Raw genomic sequence first — 12,618 nt, 5'->3', positions numbered from 1 at the left:
TCAGCATCTATGGCTCCTTCTGAGCTACAAAAGTAAGTAGCATAGCAGCTTTTCGAGCGATCAAATGATAATGTATGTTCAAAATGTTTAGCCCGCCATGCATTTTTGGAGAGCAAACTAGCTCAAATTTCAGGACACAGAGAGCTTTCTTGCCTTTTCTTGTTTTTCAAAGGTATTCCAACGCTTGTGACATGAAGGCATCCAAGGTCTTCTTATCCCATGCTATAAGCAACAAGTGGAACTGTATATAAGCCATGATGATTGCTTGCACAATGCAGAGTCGCATATGTAGCCGCCAAGTAGAGAGCTTCCAACAATCTAGCTTTTGTTGTATCTGTTCCATTACCCAAGGATTTCCTCCTTTAAATATATACACCAGCCAATCGGGTATCCCGGTTCCTACCTACACACACACACACTTTTTTTTTTTTTTTTGGGTAATTCCATGGGCTTGTATTATAAGATTAATATTGTACAAAGAGACTCTCCTAAAAGTGGAGAGCCCAAATCAAAAACACAAATAAACTATCTCCATGCAAGACCTGTCTAGATCTCCTTCCTTACAGGCATCATAAACAGATTGCCTTAAGGAAGCTTTGAAGAATTCACAAGGCTGATGGAAGTATTTGTGCAAGTATGCCATATTATGTTCAGTCTAGAAGGTCCATAGAGCCCAAAATCTAATCCAGTGAAGGAGTAGAGAATAAGGTCTCAATGGAGCAGGAAACCTGTCAAAAAGCCAAAAAATTTTCCCAAATCTGGTATTTGGGAATCTAAGACATAAGAACCTTGAAATCTTTGCAGTCAAAGGCCTGGAGCATTGACAAAACCATAATAAGTGTGGTACTGTCTTTGCATGTGCCTGGCATCGTAAACAGGTAGCGGTGGCAATAGCTATCTTCCTCTTAACCAAAGTAGTTCCAACTGGCAATGTTCCAATTATGCAACGCCAAAGAAATAGTCTTTGTTTGAGAGGCAGCTTGGCCTTCCATAAAATACTTAAGTTCCTTGACCACCAAGAGAGGGGTTTTTGCATATGCCACAAATAATTTGCATGAGTGTGTATCCACGGCATGGGCTACAGAAGTCTTTATGTTTGGGATTTTCCCCATAAATTTTCCAAGTAAAAGCTCCCAGACATCCACTTCCCATTTACCATAAAAAAGTGTCTGCATAGTCTGACACATATAGGAAAGCATTCTTGTCCATGGTTGTTCTTGCTTAAAGAAGGCGAGCAGCATTGATACCTTTCGTGAGAGTGCATGATAGCGAATATTAAGCACATTCAAACCGCCACATTTCCGAGGAGAACAGATAAAGTCCATTTTCAACAAACGGAATGCCTTCTTGGAGGCCTTATTCTTCCATAGCATGTCCATGGCTTTTGACATATAGGCTGCAATTTCTTGATCTGTCCAATGTAAGAGTGGCAGAAAAAATTGTATGTATGCCATAACAATGGACTGCACAATCCTGAGGCGGACATGAAGTGGCCAAGTGGCAGTTTTCCAATAATTTAGCTTTGGATTTAGCTTGTCTAATATCCAATTAAGCTGCTGTTTTCTAGTGACCAGCCAGCCAATAGGATATCCCAAGTGCCTGATCAGAACATGAGGATCTAAAATCTCTCCTAGCCAAAGTATGGCATGCCAATCTCGACTCTTTAAACACAAGTTAGAAAGGACCTAGGGAGAGAGGGAAGAGTAGGGAAGGAGAGAGGGAAAGGGAATAGTCTAGCTGAACTTGACCTAGCCCAACATGGTTCACCCAATCTAACACGATCTTGTCCCTAACCTAACCTAACTTAACCCATAACCTAACCATGTAGTAGATGTTGATGGTCTCCTTTTATGATCTTAAAAGGTTGGTTGAAAGGTAACCATTTTAGTGTAATTGCACCATGATGTCTCTGTATTAAACCAATAAGGGTGTTGAGGTCATGACATCATGTTGCTTGTGTGTATGTGTGTGGATATAACTAATTCTAATAGATATAGATAGATATACAAATTGGGGAGAGTCACAAAGTGGAAAGCGTGACTACAAGTTTGTATTCCTCAAGAGAGCTTCACTCAACTAGAAAGCTCCACTAAATAGACAATGAAAGTACAACTTTTGGGTTATATGAAACCCAAATAAAATAACCTAGGCTAACTAAACTAAGACTAACGTTCTAACCATGCCATTGCAGATGTTCCTACAATTTTTCTCCTCAATGATATGGTTTTATGACTCTAGAAATGTCTTCCGTAGTACCTAGTGTACCTAAAGTACCATGGTTGCAGAAGTTTGTCTTTAGCATATATCAACCTATGAAGTGCAAATAAATAACACAATGCCATCCCCCCACAAATAAATGAGGTTGCCCATTTACTATCTAAAAAGCATATCATCAAATTATTCAGTTGTGTCTTACTTATTGAGCTTGAGGCCTATTGGAAGTTGATCAAACAGGAGATGGGAGTTAGTTCATACAGACTGGAGGAGCAGAACTTCACTCAACAACACTTGAAAATATGAAGTCTTGGGTTATGTATGAAACCCCAAACTGGTGTAACTAGATTAACCTAAGTAGAGTTAGTTTACATAACCATACCACTGTAATATTCCTGCAAATGTCTGCTCAATGGTGTGGCTAAAGTACTCTGGAAATGTCTTAGTAGTAAGATGTAGGGTACCTAAATTACCTGGTTGCACAAATTCATCCATAGGAATACAGAAATCGATGGGAATACACAATATCATTTCAACTCTTAAACTCTCCATCATATTATCATATCATAAAAGGTTTAATCAAAGATACATGCCTCGGTAGATATAACACCTTCTTAAGCCAAAAAGATACAAGATAAAATAGCCTTGGTAACAAACTTCAAAATAGAACTAGCTCATAGAAGACTTTGTCCACTTTAACAAGGGAATTCAGTACAGTGGGACGAATCTGTAATAAGAAAAAATGCCAACACCACATTTTAAAAAATCATGAAAAAGTCACAAAATGTACTATGCGGAAATCATATGTCTTTTGAGATAAGGGGATTGGATTTCTCGAACTCACAACCCTGTTCACTACAGCACACATAATCCCAACTCACTTTCAGCCTTTCATTCTCCTGGTCTGAGTCTGCTTCACCTGTGTTTCTGTGATGCTAGCTAGCATCAACATTTCAAGTCAGAGGAATAAACACTACCATAGTTACGCTAGGATTACCAATAGTCCCCAAAAGAACATGTTCCGTTCTTGAAAACATGAAAGCAGTTAGCATCTCTGATAAGAATACTTTGCTACCCTACTTTGAATACAGTTGCTGTAGCCGAATGACAGTCTTGGCTAACCTGAAGATTTTTTACAACATGTATGGGTACCCCCTTGGGTGTATTAATCAGGGCACAAGCTATAGCAAACTTCTCACTGTGCCCATATAACTCAAATTCTTTAAGATTATCAGGTATGTCCTGGGATAGCCAATGCAAATCTAGTACATCTCCTTATTCCCTTATTTTGAAAGAAAGATCCTCTAGCTTTGCATATATATAATTGCTTTGGGAATGTCCTGTATCCCCTTACAAAAATGAATGCATAATTCCACCGACATTAGTCCAACTCTGTTCTGGCTTCTTCCATGCTTCTTTTAATCTCATTAACTCAACCTGCTTAGCGTCCTCTGCATGTGAGCATCTGCATAGATGTTAGACATCAAGACATAAGCTGCAGCATCCGTTTTATCCAATTCCACTGCATGTTCAAAGGCCCACCTTCCAAGCTCCACATTCCCCCACTTCTGACAAGCACTCAATACAGTATGCCACAACATGAGATTAGGATTTAACGGCATCTTCCTTATCATCACTACTGCCTTGTCTAATTGGCCTGCACGGCCAAGGAGATCAACCATGCAATTGTGGTGCTCAATAGATGGAGTGATGCCATAGTCTTTGCTCATGGACTCAAAGTATGTCTGGCCCTTCTCCACTAGACCTGTGTGACTGCATACAGTAAGAATTATAAGGAATGTGACCCCATCTGGTTTTATGTCTTCTGCTCTCATTCTGTCAAGCATAAGAAAAACCTTTTCACTCTCTGCTAGCTGGGCATACACTGCGATAAGTGCATTGCATGAGACTGCATCTCGAAGTGGAAGTTTGTCAAACACTTCCTGTGCATTCGCAAACAAGCCACACTTGGCATACATATCAACCAAGGCGTTACCTACAAAAGGATCTCTTTCCAACAACCCCTTTCTCACAATCTCAGCATGTATTTCTTGGCCCTTGTCTATGGCACCTATGCTGCCACAAGCCTTCAAGCTGCAAACAAATATGACCGCATCAGGAGAGATGCCCTCCAACTGCATCTGATTGAGACAGTTCAGAACGTCCTGACCACGGTCATGTTCAGCATACCCTGCAATAAGTGCAGTCCACGAGACTGCATCTTGAACTGGAAGTCTTTCGAACACTTCCTGTGCATTTGCAAGCAAGCCACACTTGGCATACATATCAACCAAGGTGCTACCAACAAAAGGCTCTCTTTCCAACAACCCCTTTCTCACAATCTCAGCATGTATTTCTTGGCCCTTTTCTATGGCTCCTATGCTGCCACAAGATTTCAAGCTCCAAACAAATGTGAATGCATCAGGAGAGACGCCCTCTGATTGCATCTGTTCGAAACAGTTCAGAGCGTCCCGACCGACATCATGTTCAGCATACCCTGCGATAAGTGCATTCCATGAAACTGCATCTCGAATTGGCAATTTGTCGAACACTTCCTGTGCATTTGCAAGCAAGCCACACTTGGCATACATATCCACCAATGCGTTACCAACAAAAGGATCGCTTTCCAACAACCCCTTTCTCGCAATCTCAGCATGTATTTCTTGGCCCTTGTCTATGGCTCCTATGCTGCCACAAGATTTCAAGCTGCAAACAAATGTGACCGCATCAGGAGAGACACCCTCCAATTGCATCTGTTCGAAACAGTTCAGAGCATCATGACCAAGATCATGTTCAGCATACCCTGAGATAAGTGCATTCCACGAGACTGCATTTCGAATTAGAAGTTTGTCGAACACTTCCTGTGCATTTGCAAGCAAGCCACACTTGGCATACATATCAATCAGCGTGTTACCGACAAAAGGCTCTATTTCCAACAACCCCTTTTTCGCAATTTCAGCATGTATTTCTCGGCCCTTGTCTATGGCTCCTATGCTGCCACAAGCTTTCAAGCTGCAAATAAATGTGATTGCATCAGGAGAGACGCCCTCCATTTGCATCTGTTCAAAACAAAACAGTGCGTCCTGACCATGGCCATGGTGAGCATACCCTGAGATAAGTGCATTCCACGAGACTGCATCTCGAACTGGAAATTTGTCAAACACTTCCTGTGCATTGGCAAGCAAGCCACACTTGGCATACATATCAAGCAAGGTGTTACTAACAAAAGGATCTCTTTCCAACAACCCCTTTCTCACAATCTCAGCATGTATTTCTTGACCCTTGTCTATGGCTCCTATGGTGCCACAAGATTTCAAGATGCAAACAAATGTGACCGCATCAGGAGAGACACCCTCCAATTGCATTTGTTCGAAACAGTTCAGGGCGTCTTGACCAAAATCATGTTCTGCATACCCTGAGATAAGTGCATTCCACGAGACTGCATTTCGAATTGGAAGCTCGTCGAACACTTCCTGTGCTTTGGCAAGCAAGCCACACTTAGAATACATATCAACCAAGGTACTACCAACAAAAGGATCTCTTTCCAACAATCCCTTTTTCGCAATCTCAGCATGTATTTCTCGGCCCTTGTCTATGGCTCCTATACTGCCACAAGCTTTCAAGCTGCAAACAAATGTGACCACATCAGGAGAGACACCCTCCAATTGCATCTGTTCGAAACAGTTCAGTGCATCCTGACCAAGGTCATGTTCAGCATACCCTGTGATAAGTGCAGTCCACGAGATTGCATCTCGAACTAGAAGTTTGTCGAATACTTCCTGAGCTTTTCCAAGCAAGCCACACTTGGCATACATATCAACCAAGGTGTTACCAACGAAAGGATTTCTTTCCAACAACCCCATTCTTGTAATCTTGGCATGTATTTCTCGGCCCTTGTCTATGGCTCCTATGCTGCCACAAGCTTTCAAGCTGCAAACAAATGTGACCACGCTTGGTGAAACGCCCTCCAATTGCATCCGTTCGAAACAGTTCAGAGCGTCCTGACCAAGGTCATGTTCAGCATACCCTGCAATAAGTGCATTCCAAGAGACTGCATCTCGAACTGGAAGTTTGTCAAAAACTTCCTGTGCTTTTGCAAGCAAGCCACACTTGGCATACATATCAACCAAAGTGCTACCAACAAAAGGATCTCTTTCAAACAACCCGGTTCTCGCAATCTCAGCATGTATTTGTCGACCTCTTTTCTTATCTTTGAGCCTGGCACAAGCCTTTAGTAAGGCCATGAATGTATACCCAGTAGGATGTACACAATCCTCCTGCATTTTTTTGTGGAGTACGAAGACATGCTGTAACTCCCCACATTCAATATAACCTGTGATGAGAGAAGTCCAGGAGTGCTCATTCCGATCAACCAACCTATCAAAAACCTGCTGGGCATCACGCATGCTTCCAACTTCCACCAGCATTGGGACGACGTAGTTCCCGAGTGACTTATGAGCTTCCAGCCCACTTTTGCGCAGGTAGGCATGCAAGCGCAGGGCATACGTTGGAATGTTGTGTTTTCTGCACTTGCGCAAGATGCATGTCAAGTTTTCAACCGAAGGCGGATGGGGCATGCGTTCCAAAGAAGCGAGTGCGTCCTCTAAGCTAAGCTCTGGCAGTGGTGCCATGGGGCTGCGGATGGCGTGGTTTGCAGTCTCCATTTTAGGAGCGTGCCTTTAACCCAACGTGGGTACGAGCCGTCTATCCATAGCGACTCGTTGGTGAGCTTCTGCTGCACGTGAAAGCAGAGGCGTCACAATTCAATCTAGAGCTAAAACAGGATTGAATTCAGCTCGTGTACACATACTTTGTTGTTGTTGTTGAGGAATCAACTGAACTGAGAAATCAATTGGTGAGTGGAGAGTGCAATAAGATGGACGTGGTTTTGTTAATTGGTAATTTGCACGTGGTGTGGATTTTTCAATTCAACTGAACAATATTATACAGCTTAGCATTTAATCCTTACTCCCATTGACCACCAATACAATAGATTCTAGGCATGCTTTAGACATTTTCCCCTTTTAACATCAAATGCAATACTTTTAGGCCTTGTCGTCGTTGACATTGGAATGGCATCATGGACTCTAACTAGACAATGATGGTCACAATGCATACTCCCATGTTTACCATGAATTGAAAGCCCTCACATGTATATCGATTTCCCCATATCATGGTCTCATAGATATATCCCGGTACCTGTCATCATGGAAAGCTCAGATGGATTCCTGGTGTTTGTTATTTCAAAAAGCTCAAATGGATTTCATGCAGCCACACATGATGTAACCATTGATGAGAGTCATGTGTTTTCTCATGTTTGCAGAGGGGAAGGAATCTAATCAAAGAGGCATCGATCACTATAATTCCTTGAGTCACACTCCCCTTAAGAAAGGTATGCGGAAGATCATAGTCCTTTCCCTATTTACAATTACTAGATGTCATAAGATACACATTTCTCGTACCACTATACATTCAGCCATATGTGACTTCATACCATTAAGACTTACCTTAGGCACTCAAAGATTCTTACAAAGGATGGTTAGACCAACATATTATGTAAGGACTTACCTCAAGGCACTCAAAGATGCTTACCATTAGGACTTACCTTAGACTTACCTCAGGCACTCAAAGATGCTTACAAAGGATGGTTAGACCAACAAATTATGTAAGGCTTCTTTCATGAGAAATCACAACGATTGTATTGTGCTTGTTTTCATGTGCCATTCCGTTTTGCATTACAATGGCAAATAAGACTATGCTGCATACATGAGATATGCTTCAAGGAGTTCCGGGATCAAGTGAAGCACTAAATCACACTTTGAACTGCACTCCTCAGTAGAGGGCTATGTAGGCGTAGGCTTGCTAGCTCATGGAAGATGTGCTCTTTTTTCATTGAGCTTTACAGAGCCATATATCGTAGGACACAACTTGTAACTTGTTGTTACCACATGCTATAGCTGTTTCTATCTACCAAAAAGCCCATTCGGTTGCCTTCCTCCAAGCTCAAAATACTTACTCCCTTTTTTCCTAGTTTGCTACTTGTGCTCTTACTAAGTTCTTCTTGCATAGTAGCCCCATCAAGGAGGCTCAATGGGTATAGCATTGAGCAAACCATACTGATATTCCAACAAAGACAAAGCAACAGTGCAAATAGATTCAGATTTCAAATTGGGCTAGGAAGTAGCAGAAACTAGGATGATTCCATGCTTCCATCATCTATAAGTGTCTGAAATGGGACTTCTCTCCATCATTTGCTCCATTACAGTCCTCTGGCACACTTTTCTACCCTATGCTCCTCTGAATCTTGTCTTTGAATATTTCCATGGCATATCCTCATTTATAATGGATAATCTTTGAAGGTTTCAATGGTCTAATGGTCCTTTGAAGTGCATCATCTTTAAAAGTTTCTATACCCTTTCATATTTGGAGATCACCTTGACTCCATGCACATGTGGATACTCGACTGCCCTCTTGCACCTTGCAACAATCTAAATTGCTTGTAGATTCTGTGTGGATTTTGTGGGCACCAACCCGTACACCATGCACTATGCTTGTCCCTCCAAAATTGTTTTTCTAGGGGAACTACTGGAAAACAACTCAGATGCGGAGGTGGTCACTATATATAAGAAATCTCTTTCTCTTTCTGTAGTTAATAATCAAGCACCTTACATATGCACTGTTTCTGCGCTTTCACTTCCCCTCATACAACTATTTGGCATCAAGTTTACATATGCATTAGTGATGCTTTTTCTAAAGATGTTAAAGCTACTAGGTCAAATATTTCCTGTGTTGCCTACTTACAATCACTAGAGAAGGTAAGGCGCTAGGTCATAGGGTAACTCATATCAGGCTTGTTGATTATCTCTTTGTCCTCTTATGCTTTGGGTTCTCTTGTAGAGACATGGTTGCCAAATCATAATCACATGGTCATATTATATCTCTATCGATCTATTTATCTATCTATCTATACACACACACACACGTATGTAGGTACTTTTTTGCATGTGAAATCCAGATAATTATCTTAACAGAAGTTGTCTCCAAGAAGGAGAGCAATTACATCTTTAGAAAACTTGCATATATGCCAAGTACTGAGAGTAATCCAACTGGCCCACTTGTAGACAATGATAAAAGGATTGCATGAGGGATGCTTGGAAAAAGGAGAACTTGTTTAGAGGAATGTCACCAAACACCCGATGGTTTCTGTCTTTGCACAGTCCATAGGGCCTAGTAGTAGTAGTGAACCCAAGAAAAGAGAATATTAAATGCCTATCGCGTACATACATATGTACACATACACACAGGCACACACGCACACACACACATGCACACACATGCACATGCAGACACACACACACACACACACGTGCATGCATGCATGTGAACACACACACACACACGCATGCATGTGCATGGATGCACATGCGCATGTGTGCACACACACACACACACACAAAGAGAGAGACTCTCTCTCTCTCTCTCTAAACACCAATAATCATCAAAGATGGCATAGCGGATTGCAAAAGCTTTGGAATACAACTATGCTAAAACCTTTAAAATGCAACTATGCTGTAAGAGAGGATCTCAGAGTTGAGTGAGGACTACATGCCGTTGGAGTTTCTTGTGTGATGCTTAAAGCTTGATTGACATTTGGAATGCTATCCAACCTCTTCTATGTCATGCAAGGATCTAGTCAAGCTAGAACGATCTCGGAAGAAAGATAGAGTCTATATCACCTTTTATGAGTTTTTAATGCATGTTGCTCCTAATGTTTAACACTTCCTACCTATGTGTATATCTTGAACCTGTTTTTAAAAAAACAAGATATGCCGGCTTTTATTATATGCAAAAAAAGGAACGAAAGGGGAGGGGGACCCTAAGATAAAAATTGGCTATATTTGCCTATGGCCTAAGCACGTATGCAAAATTTAATTCTTGAGGAGGTACCTCCCCACATGTCTTAAGCAATGACTAACCACCTATTCAAAAGGTTTGCTTCTCAATAATTCAAGGCATAAAGTGACATCCATAGGCAACCAATCAACTTTCTTGGCATCCCATAAATTTGCCTACTCACGAATCCCCTTCCTATGCAGGCCCCTAGAATAAAGGAGATCTAAGAGCACTAACCGTTTATGGTCTACTTGTCGTGCTACTAAGCTCCACCAGATGTTCTCATCTAGTCTACCATCCCCTTTGAGTCCACCAGGATCTTTCCAAGTGAGCTAGACACAATACCTCTTCCATGCCTCGACAATGTCGGCTAGAAGATCAGAGCCATAAATTTTCAGGGGGAGACCTAAGCATACCATGATGTCTTCCTCCAACTACCCACCACATAGTCTTTACCTATCAAAATAAAGCATTGAGCTATATATAACCATGGAGTGCATGCTTCAAACATCTCAAGAACCATTTGCAAATTAGAGCATTGTTCTTAAGGCTAACATTAGGTAAAGCTAGATCTCCATCCATCTTGGGGACTTTCAAAGCCTCATAAGGAATATGGTGAAGCATTCTTCTTCCATCTTCCTCTAGCCAAAGAACGTCTATAAAAAAACTCTTTGATTTCCATAAAATGGTTATTTTTAAAATTTGAGACAATAGCTATATATGTTCTGGCCATAGGTGAAGAACAAACAGCCTCACGTTTACACCCAAGTGGAACACCCCCCCTTTATTTAATATAATTTTGCCTCATTTTGCCTTTTAGCAACTCAAATCTTTGCCAAAGAGAGATTGCTAAGCCAAGGGGGGCTCCCAGCTCCCAGTTAATGCAATACCACCTCTATAAATCCACTAAACTGGATATCCTTTTGCTTATCTTGGGAGAGGCCCACTATCAGCTTTGATAGAAAAGGTTTTGGCCCATCTGTACTCTGCGCTAGAAGCCACATAGAGCTATCTCATTGTATCAAAAAGAGTTCTCCACATTGATTTGATCCTCAATAGAAAAGGAAATTATATCATCTGCAAACAATTGAAGACATTGTTATGAGAATTGGAAATGTCCCATTAATTTAATCCTTTAGTATTTAGTTGAGTGAGATCTAGCATTTTTGTCACACAATTGATGCATGAGAATTTATGCATGTGTGGCATTAGACAAGGTGATTCGCCTCGAAGTGGATTTAAAGTATCTGCAACAAGGAGAGTTTGAAACACTCAATGATTTATTAGAATGTCAAATTATTCACATACAAGCACAATGAATAATTTGGGATTGGGACGAGATCATCCCAATGTCTCTTCTTCATAATCATATTACATTTCAAACCTTTCTTGAGGGAGAAAAGGTTGATATTTTTTCTTGGTCAAGAGAAGTACTAGGAGTTGGCACATTTATGGGTTATACTCACAATATACTTTGCATGATCAAGATTATTAAGTTGACAAGTGAAGGAATTATTCAAAAAGCAATGGATTATGGTGAATCACAATTACAGGTGCAAAATACTATCACTTGGGGGGTAGCATTCATGAAATCCCATGTGCTTGAAAAAGTATCTTTCAATGTGATGGATGACACAAGTCTAATGTACTACCAAAAGAATAGAAGACGACATTAAAGGGCACCCAATCTGAAATAATACGCTAGCAGAGAGCAATGATGCTGGTCATGAAGTGCTAATTGGAACATAGGATATTGATGATGTTTGTGGGACAAGCAATGTAGTATCATGGGTCAAGGATAAATTTAGTGATACTGGTCATGAACTGCTAATTGGAACAAAGGATATTGATGATGCTTGGACAAGCGATGTAGTAATAGGAGTTAATGATAAATTTAGTGATACTGGTCATGAAGCACTCACAGGAATAGGGGATATCGGTGCCATTTCTGGGATAAGTGATGCAATAACTAGATCGATGATAATAATGATATTGGCCATGAAGTTCTTACTGGGGTGGAAGACATAGATGTAGTTTGTGGGACTCGGATTTATTCAGTATTGGTCATGGTGTTCGCACTGATATGGATTGAATTCAACCACATACTATTGGATTCAAACTATTGGCTTCATTGAACTCAATGTCTACAAGATTGCCATTTTCAAGGTATTATATATCGTGAAATAGTTCTCAAGGCCTTCAACATTTGACTTTACAAATGAAGATGCAAGAGAAATGCAATCTGAAATGGACAACAATGTCATGTCCTATAGGAAAAGAAAGCTGCTAGGCTAAAAAAGAAAGTATGTACGTGTTAAGAGGCAATGAATCATGGCACCAATTCTAGAACCCAAGAGGCATCTAATGCTATCCTAATAGAATATACAAGAAACTATAATGAAGGTTTGCTTGTAAGAAACTTTGCCTTAGAAGAGTTACATAGGAAGATTGTGAGGCTATACGTGTAGGTATTTGGAGCAAGACAGGGTCAAATAGACATAATCATCTTCT

At 40.8% G+C, this 12,618-nt stretch overlaps 1 protein-coding gene and 1 pseudogene across 1 annotated transcript in view; one reads left to right on the top strand and one right to left on the bottom strand.

The window, feature by feature from the left end:
- LOC147887970 (pentatricopeptide repeat-containing protein At1g06140, mitochondrial-like) overlaps positions 1 to 12,618 on the top strand; it is a 197,711-nt gene that overhangs the window by 164,014 nt on the left and 21,079 nt on the right. The gene's annotated exons all lie outside the window — the stretch shown is intronic.
- On the bottom strand, positions 3,092 to 7,057 carry LOC147887971 (pentatricopeptide repeat-containing protein At2g27610-like; annotated as a pseudogene).

Source organism: Dipteris shenzhenensis, chromosome 22 (genome assembly GCF_047967505.1).
Source record: "Dipteris shenzhenensis isolate YYH24624 ecotype China chromosome 22, Dip_SZ_1.0, whole genome shotgun sequence".
Lineage (NCBI taxonomy): Eukaryota > Viridiplantae > Streptophyta > Polypodiopsida > Gleicheniales > Dipteridaceae > Dipteris > Dipteris shenzhenensis.
Note: the sequence above shows the minus strand (reverse complement) of the source record. Positions and strands in the feature narration are given on the sequence as shown.